Below are 17,301 nucleotides of genomic sequence, written 5' to 3'. Positions count from 1 at the left end.
AAGAAGCTGTACAGAAGCCCGTTCGCAAAACACTTGTCCTTTCCGGGCCACACTTGCAGTGATACAACACTTACTGCGATTGCTCACAACCCGATCTGGAGTTCCCAAACTAGGAAAGAAAAGAAATCTTAGAGCATTGAAACCAAGCGGTTTAAACCAAAAGACTAGAAAAAGACAACCATACACAAATAAAATTATTTTTTGCAGCCGACGCATTTTCTTTTCAATAATTCTCTAAATTTGCTTAATAGCCTACTGCTAATAAAGCAATGAATATATATATATATATATATATATATAGAGAGAGAGAGAGAGAGAGAGAGATTATAATGTAACAGATGTGTAGGCACTTACTATAAGGAATCACCTTGTACAGTTACCCATAAAAATAAATTGCGGTTGTAATTGAAATGACCTACTATTTGAATGTTTTGCCATAGAGTGCAATAGTGTAATATGCACACGATATTGTGACAGATCGAAAAGCCCCAAAAATCATGTCATTTGAGTAACTGTCAATTTGCATGATGCGTGCGTAAACCTAAGTAGAAATTATTTACTAATTAAAGCCTACTTTTTGTATATTGAAGGTCCTTCATGAAGCCTCCGCATTGAAAACATACACGCTAAATAGTCGATACCCAACCATGACACATTTCACAATTTTGTTACTCTAGCTTGGGGTGGGGAGAGGAGAGGGAAAAGAAGATGATGATGATTACAACAAAAACATCAAAGAAAAAGAAGAGGAAGAAGACGAAGCTGCTGCTGCTACTGCTGCTGATAATGATGAAATATGTTTAAATTTGAATATATATATATATATATATATATATATATATATATATATATATATATATCAATGGGCAAAAAGTGATATCGCCACTCAAGCGATAAAGGGGCATTGCCACTGTCGTGTTCTTTTTACTATTACTACTACCACAATGATGATGAGTATTACTATTGAGAAGTTCTACCTATACGTTAAACAGAAACTGAAACAAACGTCTGATATAATAAGAAAATAACAGTAATTTGCTTCAAATAATTCTTCTTATCTGCTCCTCGGACATCCATCTCACGCATGAATTTTAAAGTAGTGCCTTTGCCAAATTGACTAGAGGAATGAACAAAAGCTTCCGCTCAAACGACCGAGAAGGAAGTGGGGGGGGGGACAAACGGGGATGTGGCCCTGACCTACGAACAAAACTTTTAAATATTTTGAAAGAAAACTTGTGTTTGAAGAAGAACTTGGAGCCGCCCGGTTGTTTCTTACCCCAGGGCCCGTGATTGCTCTCTACGGCCCTGTATATAATACTACTGTCAGTTGATCATTGGCTCAATACTCACTCCCTTTTGATATAAGCCAATATTTTTTTCTTCAAGGATATCAGTTCATGCAAATTAAAGCCAGCAATGTGGAATACATATTTCATAAAAAATATGTTTCGTTTTCAGATATATAGATGTGTTATGTGTTACACTAAAAAAAACAAAAAAACTTTGCCAACAAAATAAGAAAAGCGGAAAACGGTTTGTCTATCTAAAATCAATGCATTCTACAAATATTTTTATTTTAAATATAATTGAGACACTGTAAGAAAATCGACAAATAATAACGTCTACATTCTTGAACAGTTGAAAAGGTATTTCATTTGACCGTATTTTGCCTGTTATTTTGGCAAATTATGGTCAGTAACTAGGATCTTTTCAGGCATGGACTCTGTTATTTATTACATGTACATGGCAGTGACTAATCCCGGCATACTGTGTTTTAAATACTTTAATTCAGCAATCATGATTACTTTGGCAAGGTATGCCAAAAAATATTTGGTGAGTAGATACAAAGGACTCTATTGCATCGTATGTGCGAACTTCAAGTGATAGCTTACCTATCCCAGTAGAGTTATCACTTAATGGTACGTTCTCCTTGGTCGATACTAGAAAGTATAGGCAAAGGTAAGCCATAGAGATCACGTGTATTTTATATACATATATATGTATATTCGCGTGCATATACATTAATGAAATCTGACAGACGGGTGTCTTCACGTTTGAAATCACTACCGGCAAAAGGTACATGTGGGTAAAAGTGAGACCCACGTGCACTTTCGCGCTCTATTGAACGTTTGCTTCTTTTATTATTTACAAGTAGCAGGATGTCATGGAAAGGAAGAAGTCCCACACTTATATTACACCGGGTTTATTCGCTCATATGCTAAATTGCGGCGGCTCCTATATCTCAGGGAGCGGTCCGTATTTAAGATAATACGGGAAATTTTATTAATGTGGATAATCATGTAAACGATATACCACAGGTCTGCCCTCTATTGAGATTAGTATAATAACATACATGGCAGGGAAAGACACACACACACACACACACACACATTCCACCAATATGAAACATGAAACGAATAAGCGATGAATTGAATTATTTTGTATCTTAATTAATAATTGAATGAATTCGAGGTAATTAATTTTCTACAAGCTTATGTAAACTTGGAAAAATAGGTTGATTATAAAACTAATGATAAATTATCTAAGCGTTTGAGTGTTTGTGAAAGTCAGCTTACTAGATAAAATCGCTTAATCTGGCTGGTTTTCATACAATTTTCACACTGAGCATCTGTACTGGTGGGTCTGTGTTGTTGTGTCCACTGAATGCAGCTGGCTTGAAAGGGAATGGGCTGCAATGGGCCATGCTTGACTCAAATCATCCGAAGGTGGCACGGTATCCATGTTACCGAGATATTTTGTGTTGGACTCTAAATGAGAAATGTGGGAACTTTGTTGTACAGTCTGTAGACGAGTTTTATTGACTGGAAGTGGATTATCAGGGCTTCACGGCCTCTGAACATGGATTTGATTGCACTTGTTGGTCCCTTTGGAAGCCTTTGTGTAAGGTGTTGATGTGGTTGTTGTTGTTGTTGTAACGTTTAACGCCATTTGTCAGCACACGATAGGCTATACATGGCGGCCAGTATTAATGGTTGAGGAAGAACATGGGAAAACCCCGTAAAGAACCACCGACCGACGAGAAGCTACTACCAAGCTGCCTTACATACCCCCATTGGCCGAATCCGAGACTCAAACCCACGCACACAGAGGTGATATGACCGTGATCCGTAACGAAGAGCGCTTTAGAACACTCGGCCACTCGGGGCCCCCTTTTGTGTAAGTAAGTTTTCCGGTCTTTTTCGGTATGAGTAACTATGGCATATGTTGACAACTTCTTATCATTTCCTAGATACGATGGCGTAACGTCTACATTTTTAATTATGTACCTTACAAGGGAGCAAATAAAACTATGTTCAAAGGCAAAAATATGACTGTAGTTAAAATATACTGCCTAAGTAGAATTATGCTTCTGAGGAAGTTTGGCAAACGATAAAGTTATTAAGCCTATATCAAATAAATTAGATTGGTATGTTTACGCTAACTGTGTTTTCTCCACTATGACAGATAATACGAGATTCTCGCAGGAATTCGGTTTCCAAATAAGGATTGCTATGTCATCTTTGGATTTGCTGCGATTCGTTATTCAATGCATAACATATTTAATGCGATTTGTGTACGGTTCCATATAAGGCAGCAACGCCCTGATATGGCACTCGAAAATTACAGACTAAGAACGGAAATATTTATCAGTTGAACTAATATGGTAGACGATGCAAACGAAAATATCGAATAAAGATGGTAACTGATATTCTATATTATGATATACAACAATTATGATAATCAACTAGAGGACTATTTAATTTCTTTCAGTAAACAACATGTTGAAATTTTTTTATAGTAGGCTGGAGGAAAAAAAAAGCAAAATGCGCCGGATGTAAATCAAGCCTGGCTGCTCTGTTCATACCTGCAGGCTCTTGTAAGTACCCTACTAATCATCCCCATGCCTTTATGATTTTACTAGATATAGGGCAGCATTCAAGCACAGCTCCCTTGATGGCTTTGTTTACAAGGAAGCCTACTCCATTTATGGACTTGTCACACTCTCTACTATAGTATAATATATGCCCATCTTCGGTTTGGCGTTCTCCTAGGGATTTCCATCTAACTTCACAGAGTCCCAGAATGTACCATGTGAAGTGTTCCAGCTCATGTGTCAACTCTTAGAGTCTTCCAATTTGCGCCAGAGTTCTAATGTTCCAGGTGGCAATGGCAATGTTGTCTCTCGCTCTGATTTTATGCATAGTACCAGTAGCACACTTGTCACCGCCGTCTTGGTGGACAACGGCAGGCGCGGTCCTTGTTGACCCGGGCTACGACCGATCCGGTATTGTAAGCTCAAATTTGTCCAGCATTATCAGTGTGTCTTGGGCAAAAGTCGTCTGGCGGAGCCCATCCCTGTCCAGACCAAGGAGTTGCCAGAAGAGGATGTAGTACATCGTCCAGCTGCCTTAGGGTCTCCATTCCGGATTTTCTTATAGGGTTTACTCCCTTAGCATTTGGCTAACCAAAGCCGACCTGCAAGGCAGCAGGAGACTCGTGGATGGGCGGGTGCGTCCATTTCCCGAGCAGATAAGGCATCTGCCACTGCCCACTCTATATCAAGCAGAATCATTTCCATTCGTATGAAAGCGTTTCCCTTTAACATCACAATTATCCAAGTATATGCTCCAACTACCGATCACGATGATGAAGAAATAGAGGAGTTTTACAACAAACTACAGGGTATTCTACACATGGTCTGTAAAAAAGACATCCTCATCGTCCAAGGAGACTGGAATGCCAAGTTGGCAAAGATGCTCTAAAAGACTAGGAAGTAAATTGTGGACCTTCTTGCAATGAGCTTACCAGTGAAAGAGGGACACGGCTGCTCGAGTTCGCAAGCTACAACAACATGATTGCAATGGCAGTAGCTATGACAGGAAAGTAACATTTTCATTGGTCAGAATGTTACCACGTGATCAAAATGAATTGCGTTCATTTCTGTATGAACCGTAAGGAGAACTACTTTTCCACTTCTATAAATAGAGTCACGTGTACTGCATAAGATAAATACTGCCATTGAAGGTAGACACGAAGTATGCATTAAAGGAAAACAACATTCTTACATTTGTTTTTAAAAATAATTGAATAAATTTGGCTTCCATTGGTTGAAGGACTGGTTTTATGATGACGTTATTACGATCAGGCAGGACAATCCCAAGTGCTATATATAGCTACGTAACAGGAAAACCCCAAACATGTATTACTACGCTCAATTAAGATTTATATTTCTTAATGATGCAAACAAAATAACATAACGCATAATTAAAATTTAAATTATAAGAGTTTAACGTTGTTTTTTCTGAGTTTATGGTGGTATAAACTGCCAGTTGCCGACTCACACAGCTTACATAACGCCCTTTGAGCGTTATTTGCTGTGTGAATCAGCAACTGACAGTTTATACTACTATAAACTCAGAAAAAAAACAACGTTAAACTCTTACTTGGTACTAGCCAACACCCTGGGACAAAATAAAGCTTCACGATGCTGGACATGGCATTCACCTAATGGAACCCACCACAATCAGATTGACTACATACTGGTTCAAAACCGTTACCGATCTGGCATCAACAGAGTAAAAACAAGGACATTCCCAGGTGCTGATGTTGGAAGTGATCACGGCCTCGTGATTATGAACTTCCGAGTGAGGCTGACGAAAATTAACAAGCCAAAGAACATCAGGCTCAAATTCAACCCTGAACAACTGAAAGACATTATCATCTGCAAGTCATTCCAAGCCACAATTGGAGAAAATTTGCTCCACTTCTTGTGATGGATGGTGATGTCAATGAGATGACATACACCTTCAACACAGTCATGACAGCAGCTGCCAAGGACATCATTGGCATCCATCGCCCGAAGAAAAAACCCTGGGTTACAGAAGAGATTCTGAAGTTGTATGATGCCCGAAGAGAACTCAAAAACACCAGACATACAACAGGGGCAATGGAGTACCGAGAAATAAACAAGAATATCAGAACAAAACTTGAGCAAAGCAAAATAAAACTGAATTGGACATAAGTGCACAGAAATGTAGAACAATTTGATAAAGAATAACAGCAAAAAGGCGTTCCAAATTGTGAAAGACCTCACCAGACAGAAACAACCAAGAGTCAGTACCATTCAAGACAAAGATGGAAAATGCCTCACTGAAGCGAGTGACATTGCAGAAAGATGGACTGAGTATTGCAAAGAACTCTACAACCATCAGTCCACAGGAGACTCAGAGGTGTTTGGAGTTCCAAACAAATGATGATGACTTCCCCATTCTCAAAGAAGAGGCGGAGTCAGCAATAAGATCACTGAAGAATGGAAAGGCAGCTGGAGTAGACAACATCCCAGCTGAACTTATCAAGAATGGGGGAGAATCAGTGATAGAGCTACTAACAAAAATCTGCAACAAGATCTGGCAGACAGGTGAATGGCCAACACAGTGGACCCAGTCACTGATTATAACACTTCACTGATTATAACACTTCCCAAAAAAGGCAATCTCCAGCTGTGCCAAAATTACAGAACTATCAGTTTGATCAGCCATGCTAGTAAGGTAATGCTGAAGATCATCTTAAACAGACTGAAACCACAAGCAGAAGAAATAATCGCTGAAGAAAACGCCGGGTTCCGGAGTGGAAGAAGCACAACAAAACAAATATTCAATCTCAGGGTTCTGTGCGAAAAGGACTCGCAACACCAACAAGACATCTATCATGTGTTCATAGATTTCAAAAAGGCCTTTGACAGAGTGTGGCATGAGGCATTGTGGGCCACATTGAAGAAGTATAACATGGGTCAAAAGTTAACCAATACCATCAAGCAGCTGTATGCCTAGTCTACCAGTGCAGTAATTGCCCAAGGTTATGTGGGGGACTGGTTCCAGACAACAGTGGGAGTGCTTCAAGGCTGTTTCCTGTCACCCACGCTTTTCAACATCTACTTAGAGCGCATCATGAGCGAAGCCCTGGAAAACCACTGTGAGACAGTCAGCATTCGAGGGCTTAACATCACCAACCTCCTCTTTGCAAACGACATTGATGGGCTGGCAGACAGTGAAGACTAGCTTGCCACCTTAGTGAATAACCTGGATGAAACATCTTCCAGATTTTATAAGGAGATAAGCGCTGAGAAGACAAAGTTGATGACAAATAGTGGCAAACAAATCTCAGCCAAGATTAAAGTCAGAGGACATGAACTGGAAACAGTGAGCCAGTTCAAATATCTTGGTTCCATAATCACTGAAGAGGGATCAAGAGTAGAAATTCTGTCAAGAGCAGCACAAACAATGGCAGCTATGTCAAAGCTAAGACCCATCTGGAGAGACAAATATATCTGTCTGAAAACTAAAATCAGACTATTGCGAGCTCTAGTCATCTCAGTCTTTTTGTACTCGTGTGAGGCCTGGACCCTGGCAGCATAATTACAACGAAGAATCCAGTCACTTGAAATGAGATGGTACAGAACCATCCTTGGCATCTCTTACATGGACCACATCACAAATGAAGAAGTGCGTAACACCATCAGGCGCGAAGTAGGCCAATATGAGGACCTCCTCACTACCGTCAAAAGAGAAAGCTGAAATGGTATGACCATGTTACTAGAGCCAACAGTCTATCCACAACAGTTCAGCGTCCAGGGTGGCAGAAGGAGAGGTAGACAGATAAAAAAGTGGACTGACAACATCACAGAATGGACCAGGAAAAGTTTTGCAGAGACACAGGCATTGGCACATGATCGAGACAAGTGGAGGGAACTGGTCAGATGTTCAGCAGCACAGTGCCTCGACGACCACACTTGGTCATGAGACAGATGATGATGATGATTTGTGATTCTGATACGGTCTCCTTCAACATAGCCTGGTGGCTTATGTACGGAGTGACGACTGTTGTTAAAGGAATTTACATCTCCCTTTTGTCTTAAGGTCTATCTGTCTCACGAGTTTGAGGTTTGACCACTTGGGGTTTAATTTCTTTCCAGTAATGTGCAAGGTGGTCGTAATCTAGCATGGACGCTGTTCGTAAGTAGGGCGTTACTTATAACTATAAGACATCCAAACAAGAATGCTTTGTTCCGTTTAAGTATTGTGTTTGCGATTTCGGCACCACTTTCTGCTGTACGGTTTATTTGTGGATTGTAGGGACTGGTAAATGCTTGCTTTAAGTTGTATTTGTCAGCAACGTCCTTGAAGCCGGAAGAAGCAAATTGGACCAATTGTTTACCACAACGATTTCTAGCATATATTGGTTATCAATCGATTAAAACGGTATTCGATTTGCTGTTTTGTTGCTATGAAACGTGTCCTAACTATTGGAGTAAAGACGGCTATGAATAAAATCATAGATAACCATAGAATAACTGAGGTTTAGTTTAATTATTTAAAAAAAGCTAATTAGGATCTTTAATTTGCATTATCGTTCAATGCGCAGGCTTTCCTCGTTTAAATAATTCCGTTAATCTTTAGATAAGCGGAAACGAATAATCAACTTAAAATTACAATGTGGTGCAAGTGTATATTTGATTATTTGTATGTTTTATTTTACAGAAAACGAGCGCTGGTATTAACTGCATTATAAAAAAGCAGTCTTAAATTAAAAGAGAGAACCTGTCATTTGAAATGGTTGACCTGTTTCGAAATTTGTCATTCACGGCATATGTTGGGGTGTAAAGATTAATTGATATATGTTACTTCATACCTGCTGAAGTACACCGAACTCCTAATACTCACCTCTATAGCCAGTTAAAAGCCTGAGTCTTTCGATAAATCATTATTGCATATATGTATATATGTTGTTTATTATTACATTTACTAGGACATTTGCCTAGGACGGGAATGAAAAAAGTATATAAAAAAAATTAAACAGTTCAACTGAATAAGTTTAAAGAAAGTTTGAACGTAGAAATAAAAAAAGGATTAAAATCAATTGGGATGCCACAGCGTGTTTCGAATTTGCGAGCTCTTGTTTGGAAGCTGGAACACAAAGAAAGAATGATAAATATGGGTAGGTTAATTACCCGTCCCATGACGGAAATTAAAAGGAAAATATTAAAAGTAATTAAAGAATTGGGATCAGCTAGCTAAAAAAGAAAGTTTGAATAAACTTAAACAAAAATAATACAAAAAGTAAAAAACAATAATAGTTTCGAACTCGCGACCTCTTTTTTTGCAGCCGTGATACACGGAAAGACAAATGTGGGTGTTTATATAGCTTCATAGCCCGTCCTAGGATGGGAGTCATACAAGAACGTTTCAACAAAGAAATACAAAAAAGAATAAAAGTAATTTTAAAAATTGGAATGAGCAACTTTAAAAGAAAGTTTAAACATAAAAATAAAAAATAAGAAAACGTATCAAAATATTAATACACAAAAAAATTTGTACGATAGCGTTTCGACACAGACAAACGGCATCTGATTGTTCAGTTCGAATGTGGACGATTTCTCTCCGCTTAATGTACACCAGTGTGTTGACACAACCACAATGGCAGAACAATCGGTCAATGCAAGTAACTGCGCTTTTTCGGCAATAATATAGTAGAAGTGGTGACTAGACGTCATAGATAACAGTGCCTTTGCAAGAGAATGGCAAACCTCCAGTATTTAAAAAATGGCCTTACCAATAAATCTGATGAGAAGAAAATGGAAAAGACAATAGACGATCAACTTGGTAGAGTGGTTATATTTGCTAATAAAATCGATTAGTTCTTAAACGCACCTATTCATTCCAGTCTCTGCTGGTCAATATTTGAAGATACTCACTAAGACAAATTTAAGGAAGTGTACCGTGAATAAATAGACCCCTCCATTTTTAATGAAGAGTCCATAAACTATATAGCTATTTATAATGGCCTCTATCGCAGTTATACAAAGCTAAAATTATCTATATATCTATTTAAACACACACACACACTCGGCCAGTATTAATGGTGGAGGAATAACCTGGGAAAACCCCGGAAAGAACCACCGACCGACAAGAGGCTACTGACAAGCTTTCTCACAAACAGAGGTGAGATGGCCGTGATCCGTAAAGGAGAGCGCTTTGGACCACTCGGCCACTCGGGGCTCCCTTTGTGTACCTTTATATATATATGCAACAATTATGTTAATCGACTAGAGGACAATTTAATTTCTTTCAGTATATGGAAACAACATGTTGAAAACAATTTTATAGTAGGCTAGAAAAAAGCAAAATGCGCCGGATGTAAATCAAGCTTGGCTGCTCTGTTCATACCCGCAAGCTCTTGTAAGTACCCTCAGTAGGGGTACTAATATTACTCCCAATCATCCCCATGAATTTTGATTCTGATACGGTCTCCCTCACCATAGCCTGGTAGCCTATGTACGGAGTGACGACTGTTATTAAAGAAATTTATATCTCCCTTTTGTCTTAAGGTCTATCTGTCTGACGAGTTTGCGGTTTGACCACTTGGGGTTTAATTTCTTTCCAATAATGTGCAACGTGGTCGTAATCTAGCATGAACGCTGTTCGTAAGCAGGGCTTTACTTATAACTATAAGACATCCAAACAAGAATGCTTCGTTCCTTTAAGTATTGTGTTTGCGATTTCGGCACCACTTTCTGCTGTACGGTTTATTTATGGATTGTAGGGACTGATAAATGCTTGTTTTAAGTTGTATTTGTCAGCAACGTCCTTGAAACCTGAAAAAGCGAATTGGAACCATTGTTTACTACGATTTCTAGGCTTCCCCATCATGAAAACGTGCCCTTAAGCTTTCCAGTTACTTGTTGGGAGGTTATTTGTGTTCGATGCATTATTTCCAAATAGTGTAAGAAGTAGCCATTTTGCTGCCAGATACCTTTCCTCTTTTACTTCTTAAACTTCTCTTACAATTTACTGCCATCGACTTTCTGGCAACGAGGTTTATTTTCTTCACAGCTTCATTCATCTATGCTGACGTACTACTCTGACCAAATATACAGATCTCTATTTTGTCTTGTTTTAAATGGAGAGATCACTGTACATCAAAATATGAACGTTGTTTGGGGGAGGGAACACAGCTATTTGTCTTATTTGGCAATTCCTTTCTGGTGAAAGCCATTACAGTCTGCAGACAGTTATTACTAATATACCCTTTTTTATTTGCTCTGACGTCCGTTTGGAAATTGACCTGCATGACTCCCATCTTTTCAATAAACTTATATTTCCTCCTCACGTGTGACTTACTGACCTTGGAGAGGTCTGAGAGAAAGGGTATCTGGAACCACTAACAGCTTAACGGATACGTAATCTGGCTTCGCGTTCAAGAGTCTCTAACGCATAAACATCATCTCTAAAACATATATGTTGATCAGTGGCGCTTATGTTTATGGTTTGCATGCAATCTGAGCACATCAAGTCGAACAATATAGTGAAAGTATATCAGAGGCCCACACACGCATGAAACACTCCGTCTCTATCATGTGCATATTAAACTTCGCCAGGTGTGAGTATTTCTGAACAAAATATATAGGCTCGAGTTTTGTCGTCATGTTGTTCGAATAATGCATTACCAGCACTATAACTACCGCCCCGGTGGCCTAGTGGTTAGAGCGTCCGCCTCGGATGCGGGAGGTCGTGGGTTCAATCTCCGGCCGACTCATACCAGAGATTTAAAAAATGGTACTAACAGCTGCCTCGCTTGGCGTTCAGCATAAAGAGGTTAGTGTTAGGACTGGTCGGCCTGGTATCAGGATAATGTGACTGGGTGGGACATCATGCTATATGTCTGCGGCATGACGCCCAAGTGCTAGACATCACTGTAAACTGTCACACTGCAGACATCGTAGCGATATGACTGAAAAATTATTAAAGCTACGTTAAAAATCAAAATCACATCACATCACATCACCAGCACTATAACTGATAGCATCAGCGTTCACAACTGTCAGCCGTCTATGGTCGTACAACGCTAAAGCTGGAGTAGATTCAGCTGATCCTTGCCTTTCTTGATATTATGATCCTGGTATGGACCCCAATGTCAGGCAGAGTCTGATTTCAGCAGGTTCATAATTGCTCGCATTATTGAAGAAATATGAGATGAATCTACCAAGATAGCTGGTCATACTCACGGTGCAACAATACTCATTGGTATTTGATGGAGCAAGTAGCTCTGTCACTGCTGAGATCTATACTGAACTGATGAGTATGCCATCTGAGCTGATCACGTTACAGAAGTTCTCCAGTTTATTCTCCATAAACTCACATTTTTCCTTTATGGTACATATGACCATTCCCACTGAGCTTCCCCATTACCAAATTTAGGGCCATGTATTGCTCATCCATGATTGTGCTATAAATGAATATATCTTCCATTAAACAAAAACGTGTTTCTTCATTGCCTGTTGTCACAAGATGAAGCCGGGTTGCGACTGGATTAGTAAAGCAATTGCGTTAATAAGATGTTTATTTATAAACGCAAATTAAATATGAACAAATCTGACACCATTATAAACAAAAAAGATAAGGAAAATTTTAAAGTTCCTAACATGTAACTATCAACAACAAGTAACTCAACGAGAAAACTCAAAACATGAATTTAACAAAAGGAATTTCAAACAAATGTAAACTAAGTCCTATCACCGATCAACAAAATAAATGTATATGATTTACACTCCATTATAAACAAAGCCTTGAATGTATGCTTCATATAATGATATTGACATGCATGTAAATTTGAATTTATCGATCATATAACGATATCGAAATACATGTAAATTTGAATGTATCGTTCATATAACGATATTGAAATGTATGTAAATTTGCTCAGATAACAATAGTGAAAATAACAACATGGAACACAATATATTTAACTATCGTGGCGCCCATTTGACGTCCAAGATGTAACTCCCGTTCTACTCGTTCTAGTCAATGGCCAGAAAAGCGCCCACGCACGGTCCGCCTCTCTCGGTCTGTTGAAGGATCCCTCGAGAGCCCTCAAATTTAACACAGACCCGATGGTCGCGAAGCTCTGGTCTCTCGCATCGAGAAAACCAGTACATCCTTCCGAACCAACGTCACCAAACACAGCGTATACGTCACGAGAAACCACAAAAGAGTTCTGTGACTCCACATCAAACCATGTATAAGGCGGCTAAAATTATAACTAAACCGTGTAGTACATATGACACGGTACAAGTACTTCTGCATTTTTATATGTTGCGCATGCGCGCACATGAATTCGTTACCCATTACATTAATCGCTCAATGCATGCAGCGTACAATTAAATTCAATTTGTCTGTTCAGTTACAACAAATAGCTAACTCGAACCAGACTATAGTATTTCTAATATGGTGTTGTATAACCTAGGTATTGACTCTCTGTAAAATTTAAAATAAATTCTAAAACATCTAAAGTATAAAACAATTCTGTCATTAGGTGTACAAACAAGATGGTCACTATCGCTTAACCGGCTTGAAACAGCGGTTCCGTTTTTTAGTGCCGTTTTCATGCTAGATGTGCTTTTTGCCTGTTTTCATCTACGTTATTGTGTTCATTATGTATTGGCTGTTAAATTCGTATGTGTTTCTGTATCTCCTTGTTTTGGAAATGAGAAAAATTAAGATTTTCTCTCAGCTGTCTTGCTCCACTATTTTTGAACAAACCGCCATCACGTGATACTCGCCAGTCAACCCATATATGCTACGATGGACCCTCATAAATTGCTCTAAATTTTCACTCCTTGGCTCTCCACACTACATTGTGTTCTAGACTAAATTAACTGGGACTACAGTCATCATTACGTAAATGTAAAGAGAAGCGAAAAAAGAAACGTTGTTTCAAAGTTGGCAGGCGTAGAACAGGAAGAATAATTCTAGTTATCTCCCTTATTTCGGCTCAGTAATTTAAAAAAATGTTCGATCGTTAATTTAGATAACCTAATTCAAATCCCAATTAATTCGTTAACCTTTATGTCAACTATCCAAGAGATACCTCTACGTATTGCATTATTCAATGTCCATTCAGTAGGACCACCGGAAAAGTGTACAGGAATAGTTAATTTTTTCAACGACCAGAATACTGACGTCTTTTTCCTGACAGAAACATGGCTAAAAACATCAGGGATGAGCCCAAGTGTGTGGATCTAACACCCACTGGTTACTCCATCAAGTCGTCCCCCCCACCCCCGTAATTCTCGCGGAGGTGGAATTCCATGACAAAAAGTCTTAACCACACCACAACATTCAATTTCGACCACACATCGTTTGAACAAATAAAAACCACACTCACACTTGAGCAAAGGTCAGTCCATTTAGTCTGCCGATACCGCCTTCCTCCTAGTAGAAAAACAATATGGCTGACATATCTCTCTTTTTGGAGCAGTTTCCGAATCTCCTGGACTATGGAAATTCGATAGGTGGCAACCTGATTATTCTAGAAGATTTCAACTTTCACTTTGTTCCGAAAACTCAAATACATCAAAACTCATAGATTCCATTAATGTTTTCAACCTCAAATAGTCCGTTAACCAACCCACCCATAAACATGGTCATATTTTAAACTGGATTCTTCATAGACCTGATGATAACATTATACGGTCCTCCCTAGTATCCCATGACCTTGCATCAGATCACCTCTGCATTATATGCCATCTGGACGTATCAGTCCCTAACCCTCTACCTTTATCTGCTACTAAGAGAAATCTCCGTATGATAAAAAGAACCAAACTAATGCACGACATCCAAGCTAACCTAGCAACTTGTTTACCTCTTACCGCAGAACAACTCGATAACTGCCTGCATTCATTGCTTGACAAACATGCCCCAGTTACCAAGTGCAGAAAATCAATTCAAAGGTGTTCTCCTTGGTATAGCAGTGTTAGGTACCAGATTCGCACTGATAAAAGAGACCGCCGTAAAGCTGAAAGGCTTTGGCTTTCCACCAGACTCACTCTTAATAAGCAAATCTATGAAGCCGTTAAGAAAAATGTCAAATATAGTCATTGCAGCGAAATCAGCCCACTATACTACTATGATCATGGAAAGTTTCAGCTGCAAAGAGCTGTTCGAGATTACTAACAAGCTAATGTCAATGAACAAATCTAGACCACTTCCAACTACTTTCTCTCCAGTCGACCTTCCGGACATGTTTGCAGATTTCTTTCGTGACAAAGTACAAACCATTAGAGATAAGCTTGACACCACAATTTCAATTGACTCGTCGTCACCATACAGTTTGGATACAGAATTTGAGCGGCAACCATTAGCAGCACTTGAACCTGTCTCTATGGATTTTGTACGTACAATGGTGATGAAGAGTGCTTAGATCTGAGTACTTAGATCCAGTATTGCCTTCACTAACTGATGTTATTAATACCTGCCTCTCATCCAGGGAATTTTCCATCAATTTTCAAAACTGCCATTGTAAAGCCTCTGCTGAAGAAACCAACACTAGACCATAACGATTTAAAGAACTACCGCCCAGTTTCTAATCTCCCATTCATATAAAAAATCTTAGAAAAGGTTGTTCTATCCCAGATTGTATCTCATCTAAATTCAAAACGTCTTATTAGCAATTTACAATCTGCTTATCGCCCTTGCCACAGTAGTGAAACTACTTTTCTAAAAGTAGTTAATGACATTCTCTCTGCGTTGGATAGCGGAAAGATTACAGGCCTCACCCTCCTTGATTTGTCTGCAGCATTTGACATAATAGACCATGATAAATTACTCTCAAGTGTCATAGATCATCATCCAGTGTCTCACCAAATGTACGCTGATGACACTCAAATATACAAATCTAGCCACCCGACTAACGTTGACGCTACCATCCAAGATGTAGAGAGGTGCATTTCTGATGTGAAATCATGGATGACATGTAACAAGCTGCAGGTGAATGATGATAAAACTGAGGCCAGTCTGATCACAACACAGACTCTCATTCACATCCTTTACCTCGAACAATAAATATCAGCAACACCAACATTTAATTCACACATTCAGTACGAAACCTTGGTGTTACTCTGGACAGTACTCTCACATTGTACCAACACCTCATAAATATATGCAAGGCTGCATATCTTGAGCTGAGACGCATTAGCTCAATTCGCAAATGTCTTTAAGCTGATGCCACTAAAACACTTGTGTGTTCATTAGTACATTCAAGACTGGACTATTGTAACTCAATTATGTCTGGTTCATCACAATATCCGCTCCAGAAACTTCAGATAGTTCAAAACACAGATGCTTCGGATCATACTTAGAGTATCACGATCAGAGCAGCCTCCTCACTGCTCTGTACCCTACACTGGCTATCCATCGATCCAGAATCAAACAAAACGTTTTTTCTCTGTGCTACGTTGCACTGTTGGACACTTAGTCCAACTTACCTATCCGATCTCACCCATGTGTATACACCAGCAGATACTTACGCTCCTCTTCTGACTATCGTATACTCATTATTCCCACTATGAAAACAAAGTTCTTTTGTATACCAGGGCCCAGCGACGTGGAATGAATTGCCCACTGAACTTAAAACACAGTGATCATATTCAAGAGGGTTCTCAAAACTCTCTTATTTCGACTGCAAGAACAAACTTAAAGACCTAATAATGTTTCCTACCTTCAATATTCTCAGCATGTTTTTTTAATGTTTTCTAATTTGATGGTGTTTGTTTCTGTAATCATATCATTATATCATTTTTCATCTTATAGGTGTTGTCTAATGTTATAAAGCGCTTAGGGCTTATAAAGATTAGGCGCTATACGAAGTCCTCATTATTATTATTATTATTATATAAAAACAAATAGTAATAAAGAATACTTAAATTTCATTACCTCTACAGCTGGAGATTTGCTCCCGTAAAGGAGTAAGCTTCCTGACAAGACTCGTCGTAATGTAATTCGTTTATAGAGAATTTGCTCTATATGTACACTAACTGTGAAAGATATGCGCAGCTAGGTACTTAGGTTTCTTTCCGCTGGAGGCAATTTGTACGTGCAGCATGGATTTTTTTTTTCAGTTTCGCTCAGTATTTCGAAATAATTACAGCCGAAGAAATATACCAAGCTCGGGTGACGCTGTACACGGCAACGAAAACCGAGTACATTGTTGACAACATATACGTATTGATATAACTCATATACAATCCGTGACACCTGTGAGCTGCTCTGTCAGCTTGTTCTAACAAACTCTTGGGCTGACGTAATCTCAAATGAGACTAGTTTAAACTAGAAGCGGCCATTCAGTGTAATAAAGACAATTTCATATTCACTGTTGCATGTATGGGGATGAAACTTCGTGTGTGCATCCACATAATTTGTTCAGATTTCTCTGCGTTTCATTAATGCTCAGATTTGCTCAAAATGACTC

The 17,301-nt window shown here is 39.0% G+C and overlaps 1 protein-coding gene across 1 annotated transcript in view; it reads right to left on the bottom strand.

Annotated features, from left to right (window-relative positions):
- Positions 1-16,869, bottom strand: part of LOC149784054 (uncharacterized) — a 67,860-nt gene extending 50,991 nt beyond the window's left edge. The window contains exon 1 of the mRNA XM_089932150.1: positions 16,767-16,869. The gene's annotated coding sequence lies outside the window, so the exon portion shown is untranslated. The remainder of the gene's footprint in view (positions 1-16,766) is intronic.
- Positions 16,870-17,301: the final 432 nt, after the last annotated feature.

Source organism: Sinohyriopsis cumingii, chromosome 14 (genome assembly GCF_028554795.1).
Source record: "Sinohyriopsis cumingii isolate HCF-2022 chromosome 14, ASM2855479v2, whole genome shotgun sequence".
In the NCBI taxonomy this organism is placed as follows: Eukaryota; Metazoa; Mollusca; class Bivalvia; order Unionida; family Unionidae; genus Sinohyriopsis; species Sinohyriopsis cumingii.
This window is presented reverse-complemented; position numbering and strand designations above follow the sequence as displayed.